Genomic DNA, 15,690 nt, shown 5'->3' with positions numbered 1-15,690 from the left:
TGTCTGACATAATTATACCACCGCTAGAACACAGTAAATGTAATTATTGTCAGGTGTACTATGATAATATGAGTCATCACTGGGAAGCAGGATATAAACCCCCAAGTCAGTGACTTTCAATCCGAGACCGACGACTATAAGCTTCGCACATGTGGTTCTTACTCATGGTCCAAAATAAAAAACATGAAGAAAGTTGGTAATAGTTAATTTCTAAAAACTATTTCAATTTTCTTAGTAAAGATTTTAATTTACACTCAAAAATTCAGACAAGTAATAATTTTATCTAAGCAAAACATGAATAGTCACAGGAAATATGTATTCTTCCCACAATGCATTGTGAGATCTGATTCAGCGCTGTGGGAATACTCACTGCCTCTGTCTAGGACCCGTTGCTATGGTAATTAATGATCTGCACCTGGGCTGGCTCTCTCTGTCAGACAGGCTGGTTTCTATACTTGTGAGACACTTAACGTCGGTCTCCAGGACCCTGACAAAAAGCTATAAGCCCTAGGAAAATTTTGAAAACATTTTACAGGAGCAGGCATGTGTATCTATGTCATGACCAAGTTTGAGATCAATAGGCCGCTTTTTGTGCCTGTGAGGGGGAGTTAAAGAGAGTTTTGGAGTCAGACCTCTACTGTCCTGTGTGTGTGTTTCAGAGAGAAATCTTAGTGATGCTGTGAGACATTCAGCCTAAACTTTTCTCGTTTTTTTTAATTTATGTCGTCATTTTTACACAGAATCCCAATAAAAATAATAGCCCCCTTCTCGGCATCGAGCCGCACGATTTGATACCACTTTTGTGGGGGTACACGCAGCGGTACGAGCCGCATTAACGGTAATGGAAGAAAAATAAAGATATAAATAAATAAACTAGAAAATTCCTGCAGAAATTTTAAGGGGCCTGGCACTGTGCCCATCCCTTTAGACACAGCGTTTCAAATTTGTCATGAAAATTAGAAATAAGCAGGTCTGAGATACTTAACCCAACACTAGCACACAGTAGCTGTGAATATTGTCAGGTATATTATGATGTATATGTCACCATTGAAAAGCGAGACCGACGACTATAAGCTTCGCACATGTGGTTCTCACTCATGGTCCAAAATAAAAAACAGGAAGAAAGTTGGTAATAGTTAATTTCTAAAAACAATTTAAATTTTCATTGTAAAGATTTTAATTTACACTCAAAAATTCAGACAAATAATTTTATGTAAGCAAAACATGAATAGTCACAGGAAATATGTATTCTTCCCACAATGCATTGTGAGATCTGATTCAGCGCTGTGAGATTACTCACTGCCTCTGTCTAGGACCCGTTGCTATAGTAATTAATTATCTGCACCTGGGCTGGCTCTCTCCCTGGTTTCTATACTTGTGAGACACCCAGCGTCGTTCTCAGGGCCCTGACAAAAAACCATAAGCCCTAGGAAAATTTGGAAAACATTTTACGGGAGCAGGCATGTGTATCTATGTCATGACCAACTTTGAGATCAATAGGCCGCTTTTTGTGCCTGTGAGGGGGAGTTAAAGAGAGTTTTGGAGTCAGACCTCCACTGTCCTGTGTGTGTGTTTCAGAGAGAAATCTTAGTGATGCTGCGAGTTCCTCAGATTAAAGTTTTTTCGTTTTTTTAAATTTATGTCGTCATTTTATCTCAGAATCCCACTAAAAGTAATAGCTCCAATGCCGGGATCGAGCCGCTCGTTTTGATACCACTTTTGTTGGTGGGCACGCAGGGGTACGAGCCGCATTAACGGTAGTGGAAGAATAATAAATAAGCTATATAAGCTATAACTAAAAAATTCCACAGAAATTTTAAGAGGCCTGCCAAGTGTGCCATCCACTTTAACACCAGCGTTTCAAATTAGCCGTGAAAAAAAATAAATGAATGTCTGACATACTTATCCCACCACTAGAACACAGTAACTGTAAATATTGTATTATGACAATATGAGTTACCATTGAAAAGCAGGGTAAAAACCCCAAGTCAGTGAAATTCAATCCGAGACCGACGACTATAAGCTTCGCACGTGTTGTTCTCACTCATGGTTCCAAAATAAAAAAAAAAACATGAATAAAGTTGGTAATTGTTAATTTCTAAAAAAAAGATCAATTTTCATACTAAGGATTCTAATTAACATTCAAAAATTCAGATCAGTAATAATTTTATGTAAGCAAAACATGAATAGTCACAGGAAATATGTATTCTTCCCACAATGCATTGTGAGATCTGATTCAGCGCTGTGACTACTCCTGTCTAGGACCCGTTGCTATGGTAATTAATGATCTGCACCTGGGCTGGCTCTCTCCCTGGTTTCTATACTTGTGAGACACCCAGCGTCGGTCTCCAGGACCCTGACAAAAAACCATAAGCCCTAGGAAAATTTTGAAAACATTTTACAGGAGCAGGCATGTGTATCTATGTCATGACCAACTTTGAGATCAATAGGCCTCTATTTGTGCCTGTGAGGGGGAGTTAAACAGAGTTTTGGAGTCAGACCTCCACTGTCCTGTGTGTGTGTTTCAGAGAGAAATCTTAGTGATGCTGCGAGTTCCTCAGACTCACGTTTTTTCGTTTTTCTCAATTTATGTCGTCATTTTTACACAGAATCCCAATAAAAGTAATAGCTCCAATGTCGGGATCGAGCCGCATGTTTTGATACCACTTTTGTGGGGTTTCTCGCAGCGGTACGAGCCGCATTAACGGTAATGGAAGAAGATGTTATAATAACTAGAAAATTCCTGCAGAAATTTTAAGGGGCCTGCCAACTGTGCCCATCACTTTAAACCCAGCGTTTCAAATTTGACATGAAAAATAGGTATATGCAGGTCTGACATAAATATCTCACCAGTACAACACAGTAACCGGACACATTGTCAGGTATATCATGACAATATGAGTTACCATTGAAAAGCAGGGTGTGAACCCAAGGTCAGTAAACTTCAATTCGAGACCGACGACTATAAGCTTCGCACATGGTGATCTCACTCATGGTCCAAAATAAAAAACATGAAGAAAGTTGTTAATAGTTAATTTCTAAAAACAATTTCAATTTTCATAGTAAAGATTTTAATTTACACTCAAAAATTCAGACAAGTAATAATTTTATGTAAGCAAAACATGAATAGTCACAGGAAATATTTATTCTTCCCACAATGCATTGTGAGATCTGATTCAGCGCTGTGGGAATACTCACTGCCTCTGTGTAGGACCCGTTGCTATGGTAATTAATGATCTGCACCTGTTCTGGCTCTCTCGTCAGATAGTCAGTTTTCTATACTTGTGAGACAACCAGCGTCGGTCTCCAGGAGCCTGACAAAAAACCATAAGCCCTAGGAAAATTTTGAAAACATTTTACATGAGCAGGCATGTGTATCTATGTCATGACCAACTTTGAGATCAATAGGCCTCTATTTGTGCCTGTGAGGGGGAGTTAAACAGAGTTTTGGAGTCAGACCTCCACTGTCCTGTGTGTGTGTTTCAGAGAGAAATCTTAGTGATGCTGCGAGTTCCTCAAATTAAAGTTTTTTTGTTTTTTTAAAATTTTGTCGTCATTTTATCTCAGAATCCCACTAAAAGTAATAGCTCCAATGCCGGGATCGAGCCGCTCTTTTTGATACCACTTTTGTGGGTGGGCACGCAGCGGTACGAGCCGCATTAACGGTAACGGAAGAAAAATATGGAATAATAATAAAGAGATCCTTCTATTGGGTGTAGAACAATAGGTGCCTGCCATGCAATGCATGGAGGCAGTGACTGACCTGCTTCGCAGGTCAGTCACTGCTCTCCCTATGCATTGCTTATGGCAGGCCCCAATAATAAACAGACATTCTATTGGGTGTAGAACAATAGGTGCCTGCCATGCAATGCATGGAGGCAGTGACTGACCTGCTTCGCAGGTCAGTCACTGCTCTCCTTATGCATTGCTAATGGCATGCCCCAATAATAAACAGACATTCTATTGGGTGTAGAACAATAGGTGCCTGCCATGCAATGCATGGAGGCATTCTTCTCTCCCTATGCATTGCTTATGGCAGGCCCCAATAAAAAAAATCCTTTTTAAGCTCGTTAAGCTCTTTGTAGCAACAAAGTCTGGGAAGCACATTTGCATCACTAAAACATTTAGCCATGACTGAAGTGACTGCATACTGGGGGAAAATCTACTTATTGTAATGTGTAATTATGTTAAATCCTCAGACTTATGGATATTTGGTTCATGCAACCTTTACCAAACAATAGTTTTGTCCACTGTTGACCTTTAATCAAGTTAGATTAAATGGGCAATGATTTGCTTCCATAAAACAATTCTGAAATGTGAGAACTTTGCCAACCCTTTTGACTTAACTTGAAAGGAGGATCAAATGTTATGTTTGCAATGAAATATTTTTAAATTCTAACTCGAATAATAATAAAAATCAGAACTTTTGTGTGATGCTTGAGTAATTCTTTTTTTTGTTTTTATTCCATCTCTGTTTTGGTTCAACTGTTTAGTTCCTATTTATTGATTTTCAACACACTAATCTGGGTAGTGTGAGATCAGGCTTATCACAAACATTCACAATGAAAAAATAACATAGGAAGCATAATTGAAAGATTTTGCATTTTTAATAGCTTTCAAGTTTGAGCATAAATCTTTTTTTTCATAACCTTTGATTGTTCCAGCTCTACAGTTTACTATAACTGTCTGAATGTGGTAAAAGTATGTGCTGCCTTCTTTATTCTTCTATGTGCTTTTTTCAGCTGTTATTGCTGCTTTTTGTCAAATCTCTTTCCACTCTTTTTGAGTTAAGCTTTTACTGATGACTACTGTCACTCTAGTGTTCCAGAGTTTCATATCTCTAACTGATTTCAATTTTCTGTGGCAGAAATCTCGCAGCGATGTTGGCAACTTTGACAAGGAGTTCACCAAGATGGCGGTGGAGCTGACACCGACAGACAAACTCTTCATCATGAACCTGGACCAGAATGAGTTCCAAGGCTTCTCCTACACCAACCCTGAATTTGTTATACAAGTCTGAGGACATCCCAGTGGTTAGATGAGGCACAGAAAAAACAATCCAAACAGCTCAGCTCTAGTACTGTGCAAAAGTTTTAAACAATTCCATATGATTTCTGCGATTTCTGCCAAATTGCCTTAGAATCTTATAAGCTCAGTAAAAGCTCTCCCCTGTTTCTGAAGGGCTCTACAGCTTTTCTTTGGACACTAACTGCTTTTTTTAAAACTCCTTTTATCTGAGCATGACAGGATCTTCTTGACGAGATTACTTCATAAAATGAAATGTTGGCTAAGTTAGTCAAATGTCTTCGTTTCACTGCATTTTATATAGCAAATACTGGTTTAAAGCACCATTATCAAAGGTTCATTAGATGCTAGAAAAAGATTTGGGTTAAAACAATAGGCCAAACAAAAGCTTAAACATAAATGTCTACCTGCTTTCCATGTGGAGCTTTGGTTTCAGGAAGTGCAGTTCATCTCTTAGTCGATGTTCAGCTTCTAAAATAGAAAAAAACAAAGACAATTTTGTAGTAGCAGTGTGTGTCATTATCTAAGTTACAAAAGCCTTTCAATTGATTTGTTCACTCAAATTTGCAACCCTCATATTTGCTAGAGTTAGCAGTAGGTTTTCTCCAAATTTTCTTTATGGTTGTTTGTGCTGAGAAATGCAGTTTTTATTTGGCAAAGCAAATGGGTAAAAGATCTTATTGTCCCCAAAATATCATGCTTTAATAAATGAGAACATACTGCTCGCTAGTTTTAAACATTGACTCCTGCTGTGTAATGTATGCAATCCATGTCGATACAGCATGTAGCATTTTAATATACATGTTAAAATGTATATTATCAACTTCATTTGACTAATTTGCTTAGATTTATAAGGTCAACCAGTTACTTCTTGTAGTCCCACAAAAATTCTTTCACCATGTTTTAGTGCGGTCACTCCTTTAGCTTCTAAGTATTTTTATGCATAAATGATGACTATGATGACAAAGACGACTGCTCTGAAAATTTCTGCATAATGGACTAAAAACGAGGGGAATGAAATGCCAAACAACACATCTTCAAATAATAAACAGAACCGTTTCTCAAGACCATTTTACATAGTTTCCTGAAAAACAAATTATAAAGAAATTATGGATGATTCAAATCTTTTGCACAGTACTGCACATTTCCCTCCTAATCCACTAACCTCATTGCACGCCAGGAAGACAAATTGACATCATATCATTTTAACACTTACATTTTTGCTGGAAGTGGGTTCATTGATAATGAGAATTTTCTTCAAACATTGGGCAACAGAAGAATCCCACAAATGACCTTCTACCAGATTGGTGACGTTCACATCTCCAGGAAACAGCAGCAGTAGATAACATTCACAGAACTTCACCACAAACGGCTCAAGATTTACTGCCAACATGTACCTTTGCGCTATGTTGATAACGAAAAGTGTGTTTGTTTACTTGATTTCCTTCTCCTATGCTGGTGAGAGTGACGTCCTGAACATTTTATAATCAATAAGTCAAACATGGCAACATGTCTGTGCAGACAGCAGTTCCGAGGGGTGCAATATTCAGATCTAGGATTTATAACCTCATGTCTAAGCTAGTCCTGTACTTAGTCTTAAGCATGTCTTGTCTTCCAAGTTGATGCAAAAAAAGAAAAACCTACTATCTTTCTCACATATCTTCATGACTCTGTTTGCATTGGAGTGGGTTGGTGCTGTGTAGGTCTTTACAGTTCTTGTGGTGGAGCTCCTCTATGCATGCCATATTTGTTGGTACTGTAGTTAAAGACTTTTACACTGAACAAAAATATTAAGGCCCCATGTCAAATATAAGAGTTTTATGAACATTTGGGTTATGTTAGTTCAGTGATTCTTAACCTTTTTTGAGGTACCGAACCCCCCAGTTTCATATGCGCATTCACTGAACCCTTCTGATAAATACAATGTCGCCTTCGCTGCTGGAAACTGTTGGGCAGGGGGAGAGTTGCGTGCTCCTCCGCAGCACTGATAGGCTGAGCGATGTAACGTGATCCTCTACATTTAGTGATGGCAAAGTGGGGCGTCATCACGACTTTACACAAGTGTGTCTTTACCTCCACGGCAGAGGCTCCGCCGAACCCCTGGGGTTCGATCGAACCCAGGTTAAGAACCACTGTGTTAGTTATATATAGAGAAACTCAAAATATATTTTCAGTAATTACTTATCTTCATATCAGCACTGATAACATCGTAGTATGGCCATTTGTAGTGGATTGATAGTCCTTTGAATATGATAGGGGTCAGGCTGAGGAATTAGAGTTTGACCATGTTGGCTTCTCGTATGTCTGGACAGTCATCACACGTCAGTGTGATGCGTCTGTTGTGCAGACCAATAGTCTCATCAGCTGTGTGTGTCGTTGTTCTTAGCCGATCCTGCAGATGGACGAGCCGGATGTGGCGATCTTGTGCTGGAGAGGTCACACGTGGCCGATGAGGATGAGGTCGATTTGCAGTAGTGCCAGTCTGTTGGAAACTCTTAAACAGCCTTTGGTCCGATAGTGGACATTGAGCCATGCAGCTACTGCTACGGTGGACACTCCTGCATCCAACATGACAATGCCATGCTCCAGCATAACTTGTGACATCTGAAGCATTGTGACTTGTGACAAAATTTGATATTTTGGGACGGCCTTTTCTTGTCCCCAGTCCAAGGATTGTCCAGTTGTTGCTCATTTTCTCTGATCACCCAGTGGACATGCCCCATCCATGCACTGAGTAAAAAATCAACTGACAGCAAGTTGGACTAAAAATTATTCACAAATCGAAAGAAATATTACTTTTGTACAATAAAATATCAGCAAATGCTCATTTACAGTTAGCTCCACATGACAACAATAGTTGTCATGGGGTGTTTATATTTTTGTTCAGTGTATTTTTGTTTTTTGACACCATCGAGGAGAAAACCTTGTGACGTGTCCTGAATGTATTGATCCATGTCAGTTCTCGAAAATTCACATGTGAATTCTTTTTTCGTTCCCTCTCCAAAATGCTGAAAAGTCTCCTCCTTCAAAAACTCTTGGGAGATTATGAAATTTTAGCAGAAAAACTTAAAAACTTGTTGTAAACTTCTGCAAGACTTGTGTTTCAGTGAATGTGTAAATATGAGCAAGGAATTAGAGGTAGATGTGTTTTTCTTGTAGTAATACACTTCTCTTCTATACCTCATATTCCAGCCCCTTTTCATTCCTCCCCCCCCCACAATTTCAGAGTTATTCATATTTGTCTTCCACTTTTTGTCTTTTCCACTTTCTAGCTTTAAAATGACACTTTATTTTTATCAATTATTTTTTCCTACTTCTGTAGCAGAAACACATCTTCATTTTAAGATAATGAAATGATCAAGTCAATATTTGGAAATCTGGCAAAAAGGAGAGACTTACTATGCAAAAGGAAGAAGGTCAAAAGGGAAAGAAGAAACCCTGAGAGAATAAAAGGACATGATAGATATGATGCATGCATCATCTTTAGCTGAAGAGACAGATACAAACAACATTAAAATATTATCATACAATCAATTCTGTAATTTTGTCTTTTTTGCTTCACAGCTGTTTGCAGATTCATGACCTAATAATCAAACCACACATTAAAAATTGATGGTCACCTGGGTTACACATTGTGTCCATTTCTAAACAGATTTTCTCTGATATAATCAGCAGCTTTAAGCAGACATCATATCACCTGCTGTAGTGTGAACTCAGACTAACTGAAGCTGAGATAAACACAAGTTTAGCCCAGAATCAAACTTATGTAATACTTCTCAAATAGAGTTTTTCTACCAAAGTGATTGCAGTTCTTAATCTGGATCCATAAAAGGGGAATACATATTAGAAACAACATGGTGCTTATTATCAGTTATAGCCAGCACATAATTTGGTGCCTTATAACAGTCAGAATAACACAGTACAACAGTTCAACTACAGATGACAGTGTTTATCTCATTATCCTTGCAAACAAATTCCATATTAACACCAGTTTGTTCTTATTCAACCTTGTTTTGTATGTCAAAGTCAAACAATCTGTTGAGCTCTGAATGGAAGCAGCAGGTCTCTGTTCATAAACGCCTTGTTTTGCTTAAAACGGCATTTATGAATCAAGTTGTTAGTGAAGGAAACCAGGCTGACTGAGAGGTATGAGCAGGAGTGAAAGTAGGGGGTACCGTAGGGTACTGCGTACCCCTAAAAGATTCAGCTGGGGTACGCAGTACCTGCAAGAGAGGGGAGCGGCTGTCTGCTGTAGAAAATCAACGGGTTCACTAATCAGCCGTGACTGATTAGTTTTTCAAGAACAATCTAAAACACGACTTAATCGGTTAATAAATCACTTTTTCCCATTTCATATTGTTTCTAAACTGTTCGTGCTTTACTAGAGCAGGGCTGCAACACGTCGATCGGGGAAGGTTTGTGTCGATCTCGGCGGTAGGTGAGAAACTGAACGGGACGCTGAGACCAGCACGTCCTCCTCTGACTCGCTTAAAACGTTCGTAACTTTATTAAAGAACAACAACAAAATCAACAAAACGTGTTCAAATTAATGACCCAACAACAATAATAATCTCAGTGATTATTGTTTCAACAAGGTGTTGCGCAATTCTGTGCGTTTCGCTTCCATTACCAAAATAACTAGCAGAGCAGGAGTTTAAAATGAACTAATCAACCACCGCTGTGTTCAGGGAGGCTTATTAATGATCGCAAAATAAATATCAAGCCTGAAAACCTGATATCATAACGGACTGAATGTTTTTAACGTAATCTCTGGTCGGCTTGTGGAGCTCAGGAGGTTGCCATGGCAACGGGTGTGCTTAAACGACAAAGAGAGACGGAGAATAAAAAGGTCCCAGTGGTTTAGAGTTGATCACCTGTTCAGGTTGTTTTACCTTTTTTACCTTTGCTGTGGCTCATTACAGCCGCTGTTGTTTCTGAACGGTCAATAAACGACAAACTCGGACTAATTACCTCTTTCTTTGTGACTATACGTCATTTACAACAAACATCAAACACGGTAAATATGTTTCATTAAGTATTTAACAAACAAATGGCTTCTACCGCGATAATTATGTGAAACTAAATTAATTGTCTAATATAAAAATAGTTTGGTGCTGTCAGGCTCAGAGTCTGAGAGGCTTTTCCTTTATCAAACAATTTTTTTTGCTTCTTATTTAGTGGAAATATTGATGATACTTTCTCCAAAATGATAACCTTTTTCAACCTTTATAGCTCCACTGTTGAAAATGAGGCTCTAACATTCACAAATGACATTGAAATAAAATCCAGTCCAACATCTGGTTTGAGGTGATTCCTCTGGAACCTGTTGGAGGAAAAACATCCCAACTTCAGAAGATGAACTTTAACCTAACAGAGCTCTGTGGTTCCTCCTGTCAGTGTGAGAGTCAGGGTGAGGAGGCGCCATGTTGGGAAGAGAAGTGGAAGCTGCATCTTCAGAACAAACAGGTCATGATGCTGGGCTACTGATTATCCCTCTGTCTGGACACAGGATCAATAGGACCAGTTTAAAAGCTAAAATGAATGGTTATATGCCAGACATGGAAAACTGGGATGCTCTCCATGCCATGATGTTCAGAATTTAGGTCTCATGGCATCTCAAGGTGTCAACAATGCAGCCAGTGGGCTGAAGGAGGAAATACAGTTTTATTTTGTAGCAATTCAAGGGCTACCCAGCTTTTATCACTTCGCAAAAAAAATGTATTTATATATAAAATGTATATATATATATATATATATATATATATATATAATTTAAAACTACTTTCACCCCTGGGTATGAGTAGTTACCCATGTTAGAGAATTGAACATCATGTGACTTACTGTGGAACAGAATGCCACATGCGCCATTGCTTTGCACTGAGCAGGGAATATCGGTGATCAGGGAATTGATGCAATCAGCAAACAATCTGAAATAGGTAAACAATGTTTTGCTATTAATTGTCAATGTCAAGACAGCAAGATAACAAGGTCCAATGGGATGACTTTTCACAGGTCAGCAAAAAGTTTTAATAAAAAAAATGTGTAAAGAAAGTGGGAAGTAGCTTGTATCTTGACTTTGACAACCTTAACATGTACCAGTGCTGTAGTTAAGGCGACCCACAGATCAACCTCTGACAGAATATTGGTAGAGCAGCTAATCAACCACCACTATTCAGGCGATTACTTCTTCATCCGTATTCTTACAGCCTTATCCCATTGGGATACAGATGGGTGCTGGAGTCTATGTCCAGCTGTCAACGGGCGAGAGGCAGGGTCACCCTGGACAAGTCACCAGTCCATCACAGAGACAGACAGGACAAACAACCATGCACACATACCCACACCTACAGAAAGACCCCGGGCCGGGAAGCAAACCCAGGACCTTCTTGCTGCAAGGGAACAGTAATACCTACTGCACCACTGCACCTCACAATTACTTCTTAATGATCACAAAATGAAAATTCAAAAACACCTGATGTGACAGATTGAATGTTTTGGTGTTTTTATGTACTTTTTTGTGTGGGTGAAGTGTCTGAAAACAGGTTACACCTTTATGTCCCAGTTTTTCTACTTTTTTACATCCAAGCTGAGGCTGCATCTGTGGAATGAGCTGTACATGCAGGCATACATGGAAAAGGTTTGGGAGGTCCAACATTTACAGGCAGTAGTGTCAAATGGGAAGCAGTGAGTACGCTCCTTGCACCCTCATAAAAAGTTGAGGGACGCAAGATGCAGGGGCACTGTTTGGTTTTGTCCCTCTGACTGGTCTCCAAAGTTTGATTCACTTAATCTTTAAATCTTTGTGCTTTCCTCATCTGTAAATATACTTAGATTGCTTAGGAAATGTATTTACTCATAACTTGGTCTTACAGAATCATCATTTATGCTTCTCACAGAGGCATATTAGGGACAACCCCAAAATATACTTAGTGGGAAATGTGTGAGATTTTTCATGTTAATTCCTGACACACTTGAATGTAACTTTTGCTCTGTGGAGTTGTTGTCTGATGATTGCCATGGCAACGGCTCTACATGTGATAACCTGACAGAGAAAAGAAAAGAATACAACAAGTTTTAAGTTCTTCTCCATCTGTTTTTCTACTTTTTTTCTTCTCTGGACGAATTGCATCATTTGTTCATAGACTCTGTCAATAATCAAAGCAATGATCAAAGACTGAAATATCATGTAAATGTAAAATGTACAAGTAATTTTATTTATATAGCACATTTTCAGCAACAAGGCAATACAAAGTGCTTTACAGGAATTAGAAGGAAATACAAACAAAATAACAAACCAAAGGAAAGAGCAAAAAAAGAGAAAAAGAATCTAATGTTGATCTAAAGCAGTGGTTTACCTCCTGCCGCCCCCCCCAGTGATTTCCAAACATTTTCTGCTCACCCCCCCCCGCCCCCCCCACCTATGGATTACAAATGGCTGTCTGGTTCAACTACACGTGTTGGGGGGAGGGGGGATTCTTAGAGACTCCCTGACTTTAAGAAGGGGGGGGGGGGGGAATGATTGTACACATCAGTAGCCTACAAGCTACTTGTTAACAAGCTTAAGGTGCTGTATCAACTCAATCTGTTAGTTTGGGGAAAAACTGTGAAAAGTTCTTTGCGTTTTGCTAACCAGCAAAACGCCATGATTCTAACACACCTGTGTAGCTCTGCACAGCAGCAGCAGGTCTCCTTCACTGCTGCACAGGTCTGAACCCAGCGCGAGCGTCGTAGCGCTCATGTTGCGTTTAAAGGCGGCTCGGAAAAACAGGTTACCACATGTTAACAACGGATTAAACAGTTTTAACTGCTGATAAAAGTGACAGAGGACACAAATATGGGAAGTGTGGAAGCCTCTACTGTATCAAATTGACATAGGAATAACAGAGAGTTGGCCATTCTAAGGTAAAAACCCAGTGCATACAGCATTCATGTATTTTTTTTCATCCAGAAGGCTTCCCGCGCCCTCCCTGCAATGGCACGGCGCCCACCCTAGGGGGCGCGCCCCACAGTTTGGGAACCTCTGATCTACAGCATGTAAACTAAGAAAGGAGCCAAAGTCTGTACATTTTTAAACCATGGCTCCTACAGTATGGAGGACCAAAACCGACATAAGAAATAAAAGAATAAATATGTAAATAAAAGAATAAATGTATAAATAAAAGAATAAATACATATTTTGATAAGAAATAAAAGTATAAATATATTTTTGGAGGACCAAAATTGACATAATAAGAAGTAAAATAATAATATATAAATAAAAGAATAAATATATGAATAAATAAAAGCATAAATATATATTTAGCTGTTCCTTTTCCTTACACATGAGTTTCCGTCAAGTCATGTATATATTTTCTTTTTCATTTCCCCTAAACATGCGTTTTTGTCAAGAAAAATAGATGTTTTGCTTAGTCTTTTTTTTTGCTTCTCCCTTTTCTGCTTGGTCTTTTTTCCATTTGCATCAATATGTTAATGAGGAGAGCTGTCCAGCTCCTACTATTGGCTAATAGAGCTTTGGAACCAACGTCACTGCGTGAGACGTTGTTGGGCATTCAGCTAGCTCGGTGCATTCTTTACAAGCCACAGACTAAAACAAACTTTATCCCGGTTCAGTTCAGTTCGGAAATTTGTTGACAGCCCTAAGTGAACCTCCGAGCGCTGAGGAGGGAGCTGGAGAACGGCTGGTCGAAATTAGCGTTCATAAATCGGATCAACCGAGAGCTAAACGCTGCTTTCTCGGCGGACATTGGAATATCCAACTCAAAACTACCTTCACTGCAGTTGGTAACACATTAAAACCACCGGGATAAAGTTTGTTTCAGTCTGTGGCCTGTAAAGATGGCACCGAGCGACAGTGTGAGACATAAATGCCCCACAATGTCTGACGCAGTGACGTTGGTTCCAAAGCTCTATTAACCAACAGTAGAGGAGCTGGACATAGAAGGCAGCTCTTCTCATTAACATAATGATGCAGCAGAAAAAGAGCAAGCAGAAATACAAGCGAGAAGCAAAAAAAAGACCAAGCAAAACATCTATTTTTCTTGACAAAACGCATGTTTAGGGGAAATGAAAAAGAAAATATATACATTACTTGACGGAATCTCATGTGTAAGGAAAAGGAAAAACTGAATATATATGTATGCTTTTATTTATTCCTTCATTTACATATTTATTTTTTTTATTTATATGTTTATTATTTTATTTCTTATTATGTCAGTTTTGGTCCTCCAAAAATATATGTATGCTTTTATTTCTTATCAAAATATATATTTATTCTTTAATTTATAAATTTATTCTTTTATTTATACATTTATTCTTTTATTTATACATTTATTATTTTATTTATACATTTATTCTTCTTTTTCTTATTATGTTGGTTTTGGTCCTCCATACTGCAGAATCCCAGGTGAGACAGAAAAAGATGTAAAATGAATTAAAACCTGTCTTACTGTATAATTTCACAGTAAATAAATATGTTTGCTATATTAAAGATGCATCACATGTCATCTGCTCTGTGTAATTTAGCGGGGCACAGCTTTATGCCAGCCAATTCAGAGACAGCTGTGGAATCAGAACCACATCATTGAAAAATACAAAGTTTGCACTGACAAGGATTCATTTGGTTTACACAGCCAAATGTGTATTCTGTTTTTGAATCCTTTAATAACATTGTGATTACTATTGAATCTAATGTTGTTGATGTTTTTGAGCACTTAATAGCAGCCAATAAATGTTATTGTGATAATTCTTCACAAAAATATTACTGAATTTTGTAACTGCATATTTGCTCAATGTAGGCAAGCATTGAGCAAATATGCATACTCATTCCATAAATTAGAATATAACTGAAAAGTTTATTTTTTATCACCAAGTGAAAGATATATAGATTAATTAGATGACTGATGTTTTAACATCTTTATATCTCTTAGTAAGTCTAATACCTGCTAAAAGCTTGTTATTTTCAAAATGTTCTATTAATCTGACAAACCTCATCATAGACATAGATAGACAGACTTTATTGTCATTTAATTGTACTTTCAAAATGTACATTTCTTTGCAAAGCTCCAATAATAATAGGATATCCTAATATATTGAATAAGACTGTATGGGATTCACATTCAAGTTCTGGCCTTATTCCAGTCACATATCTGTGGGTGCATCAGCGCCTCCCTCATGTCCCCTTTCTTCGTCTTCCCCATCATGCGTCGAACTTGCAACACAAAGTTAAGTTACACCCTTGCTTATTTAGCAATCCATGGTCCTTTATTTCCCCCTCTTCTGCGTGTTGCTCTACATGCTGAGCACTGCTGGTCTCTGTGACCCAGTGGGCCCACTGCATCCTTCCTAATGGGACACACACACGCGCGCACGCACACACATACGGACACGCACACACGCACGCACGCACGCACGCGCGCACACACACACACACACACACACACACACACCCATGAGCTCTACTCACTCACTGGTAGGCGGGGTTATGACTCCAGGCTGCCTGTGCGGAGCTACCACTGATGTTCTCTGGGGCGCAGAGTTCTCTCTTCTGTAAGAGCAGCATCACGTCTGCTTCTCCTCTCTGCCAAAAGACTTGGAGAGATTATTTTTTAACAAAGCTTGACGGACTTAAGTTTAAATGTTTCGCGCTTCCTGTAGAAGACAATGTTC

Source organism: Poecilia mexicana, unplaced genomic scaffold (genome assembly GCF_051168715.1).
Source record: "Poecilia mexicana isolate PSO_F unplaced genomic scaffold, ASM5116871v1 scaffold_1, whole genome shotgun sequence".
Classification (NCBI taxonomy): Eukaryota; Metazoa; Chordata; class Actinopteri; order Cyprinodontiformes; family Poeciliidae; genus Poecilia; species Poecilia mexicana.
This window is presented reverse-complemented; position numbering follows the sequence as displayed.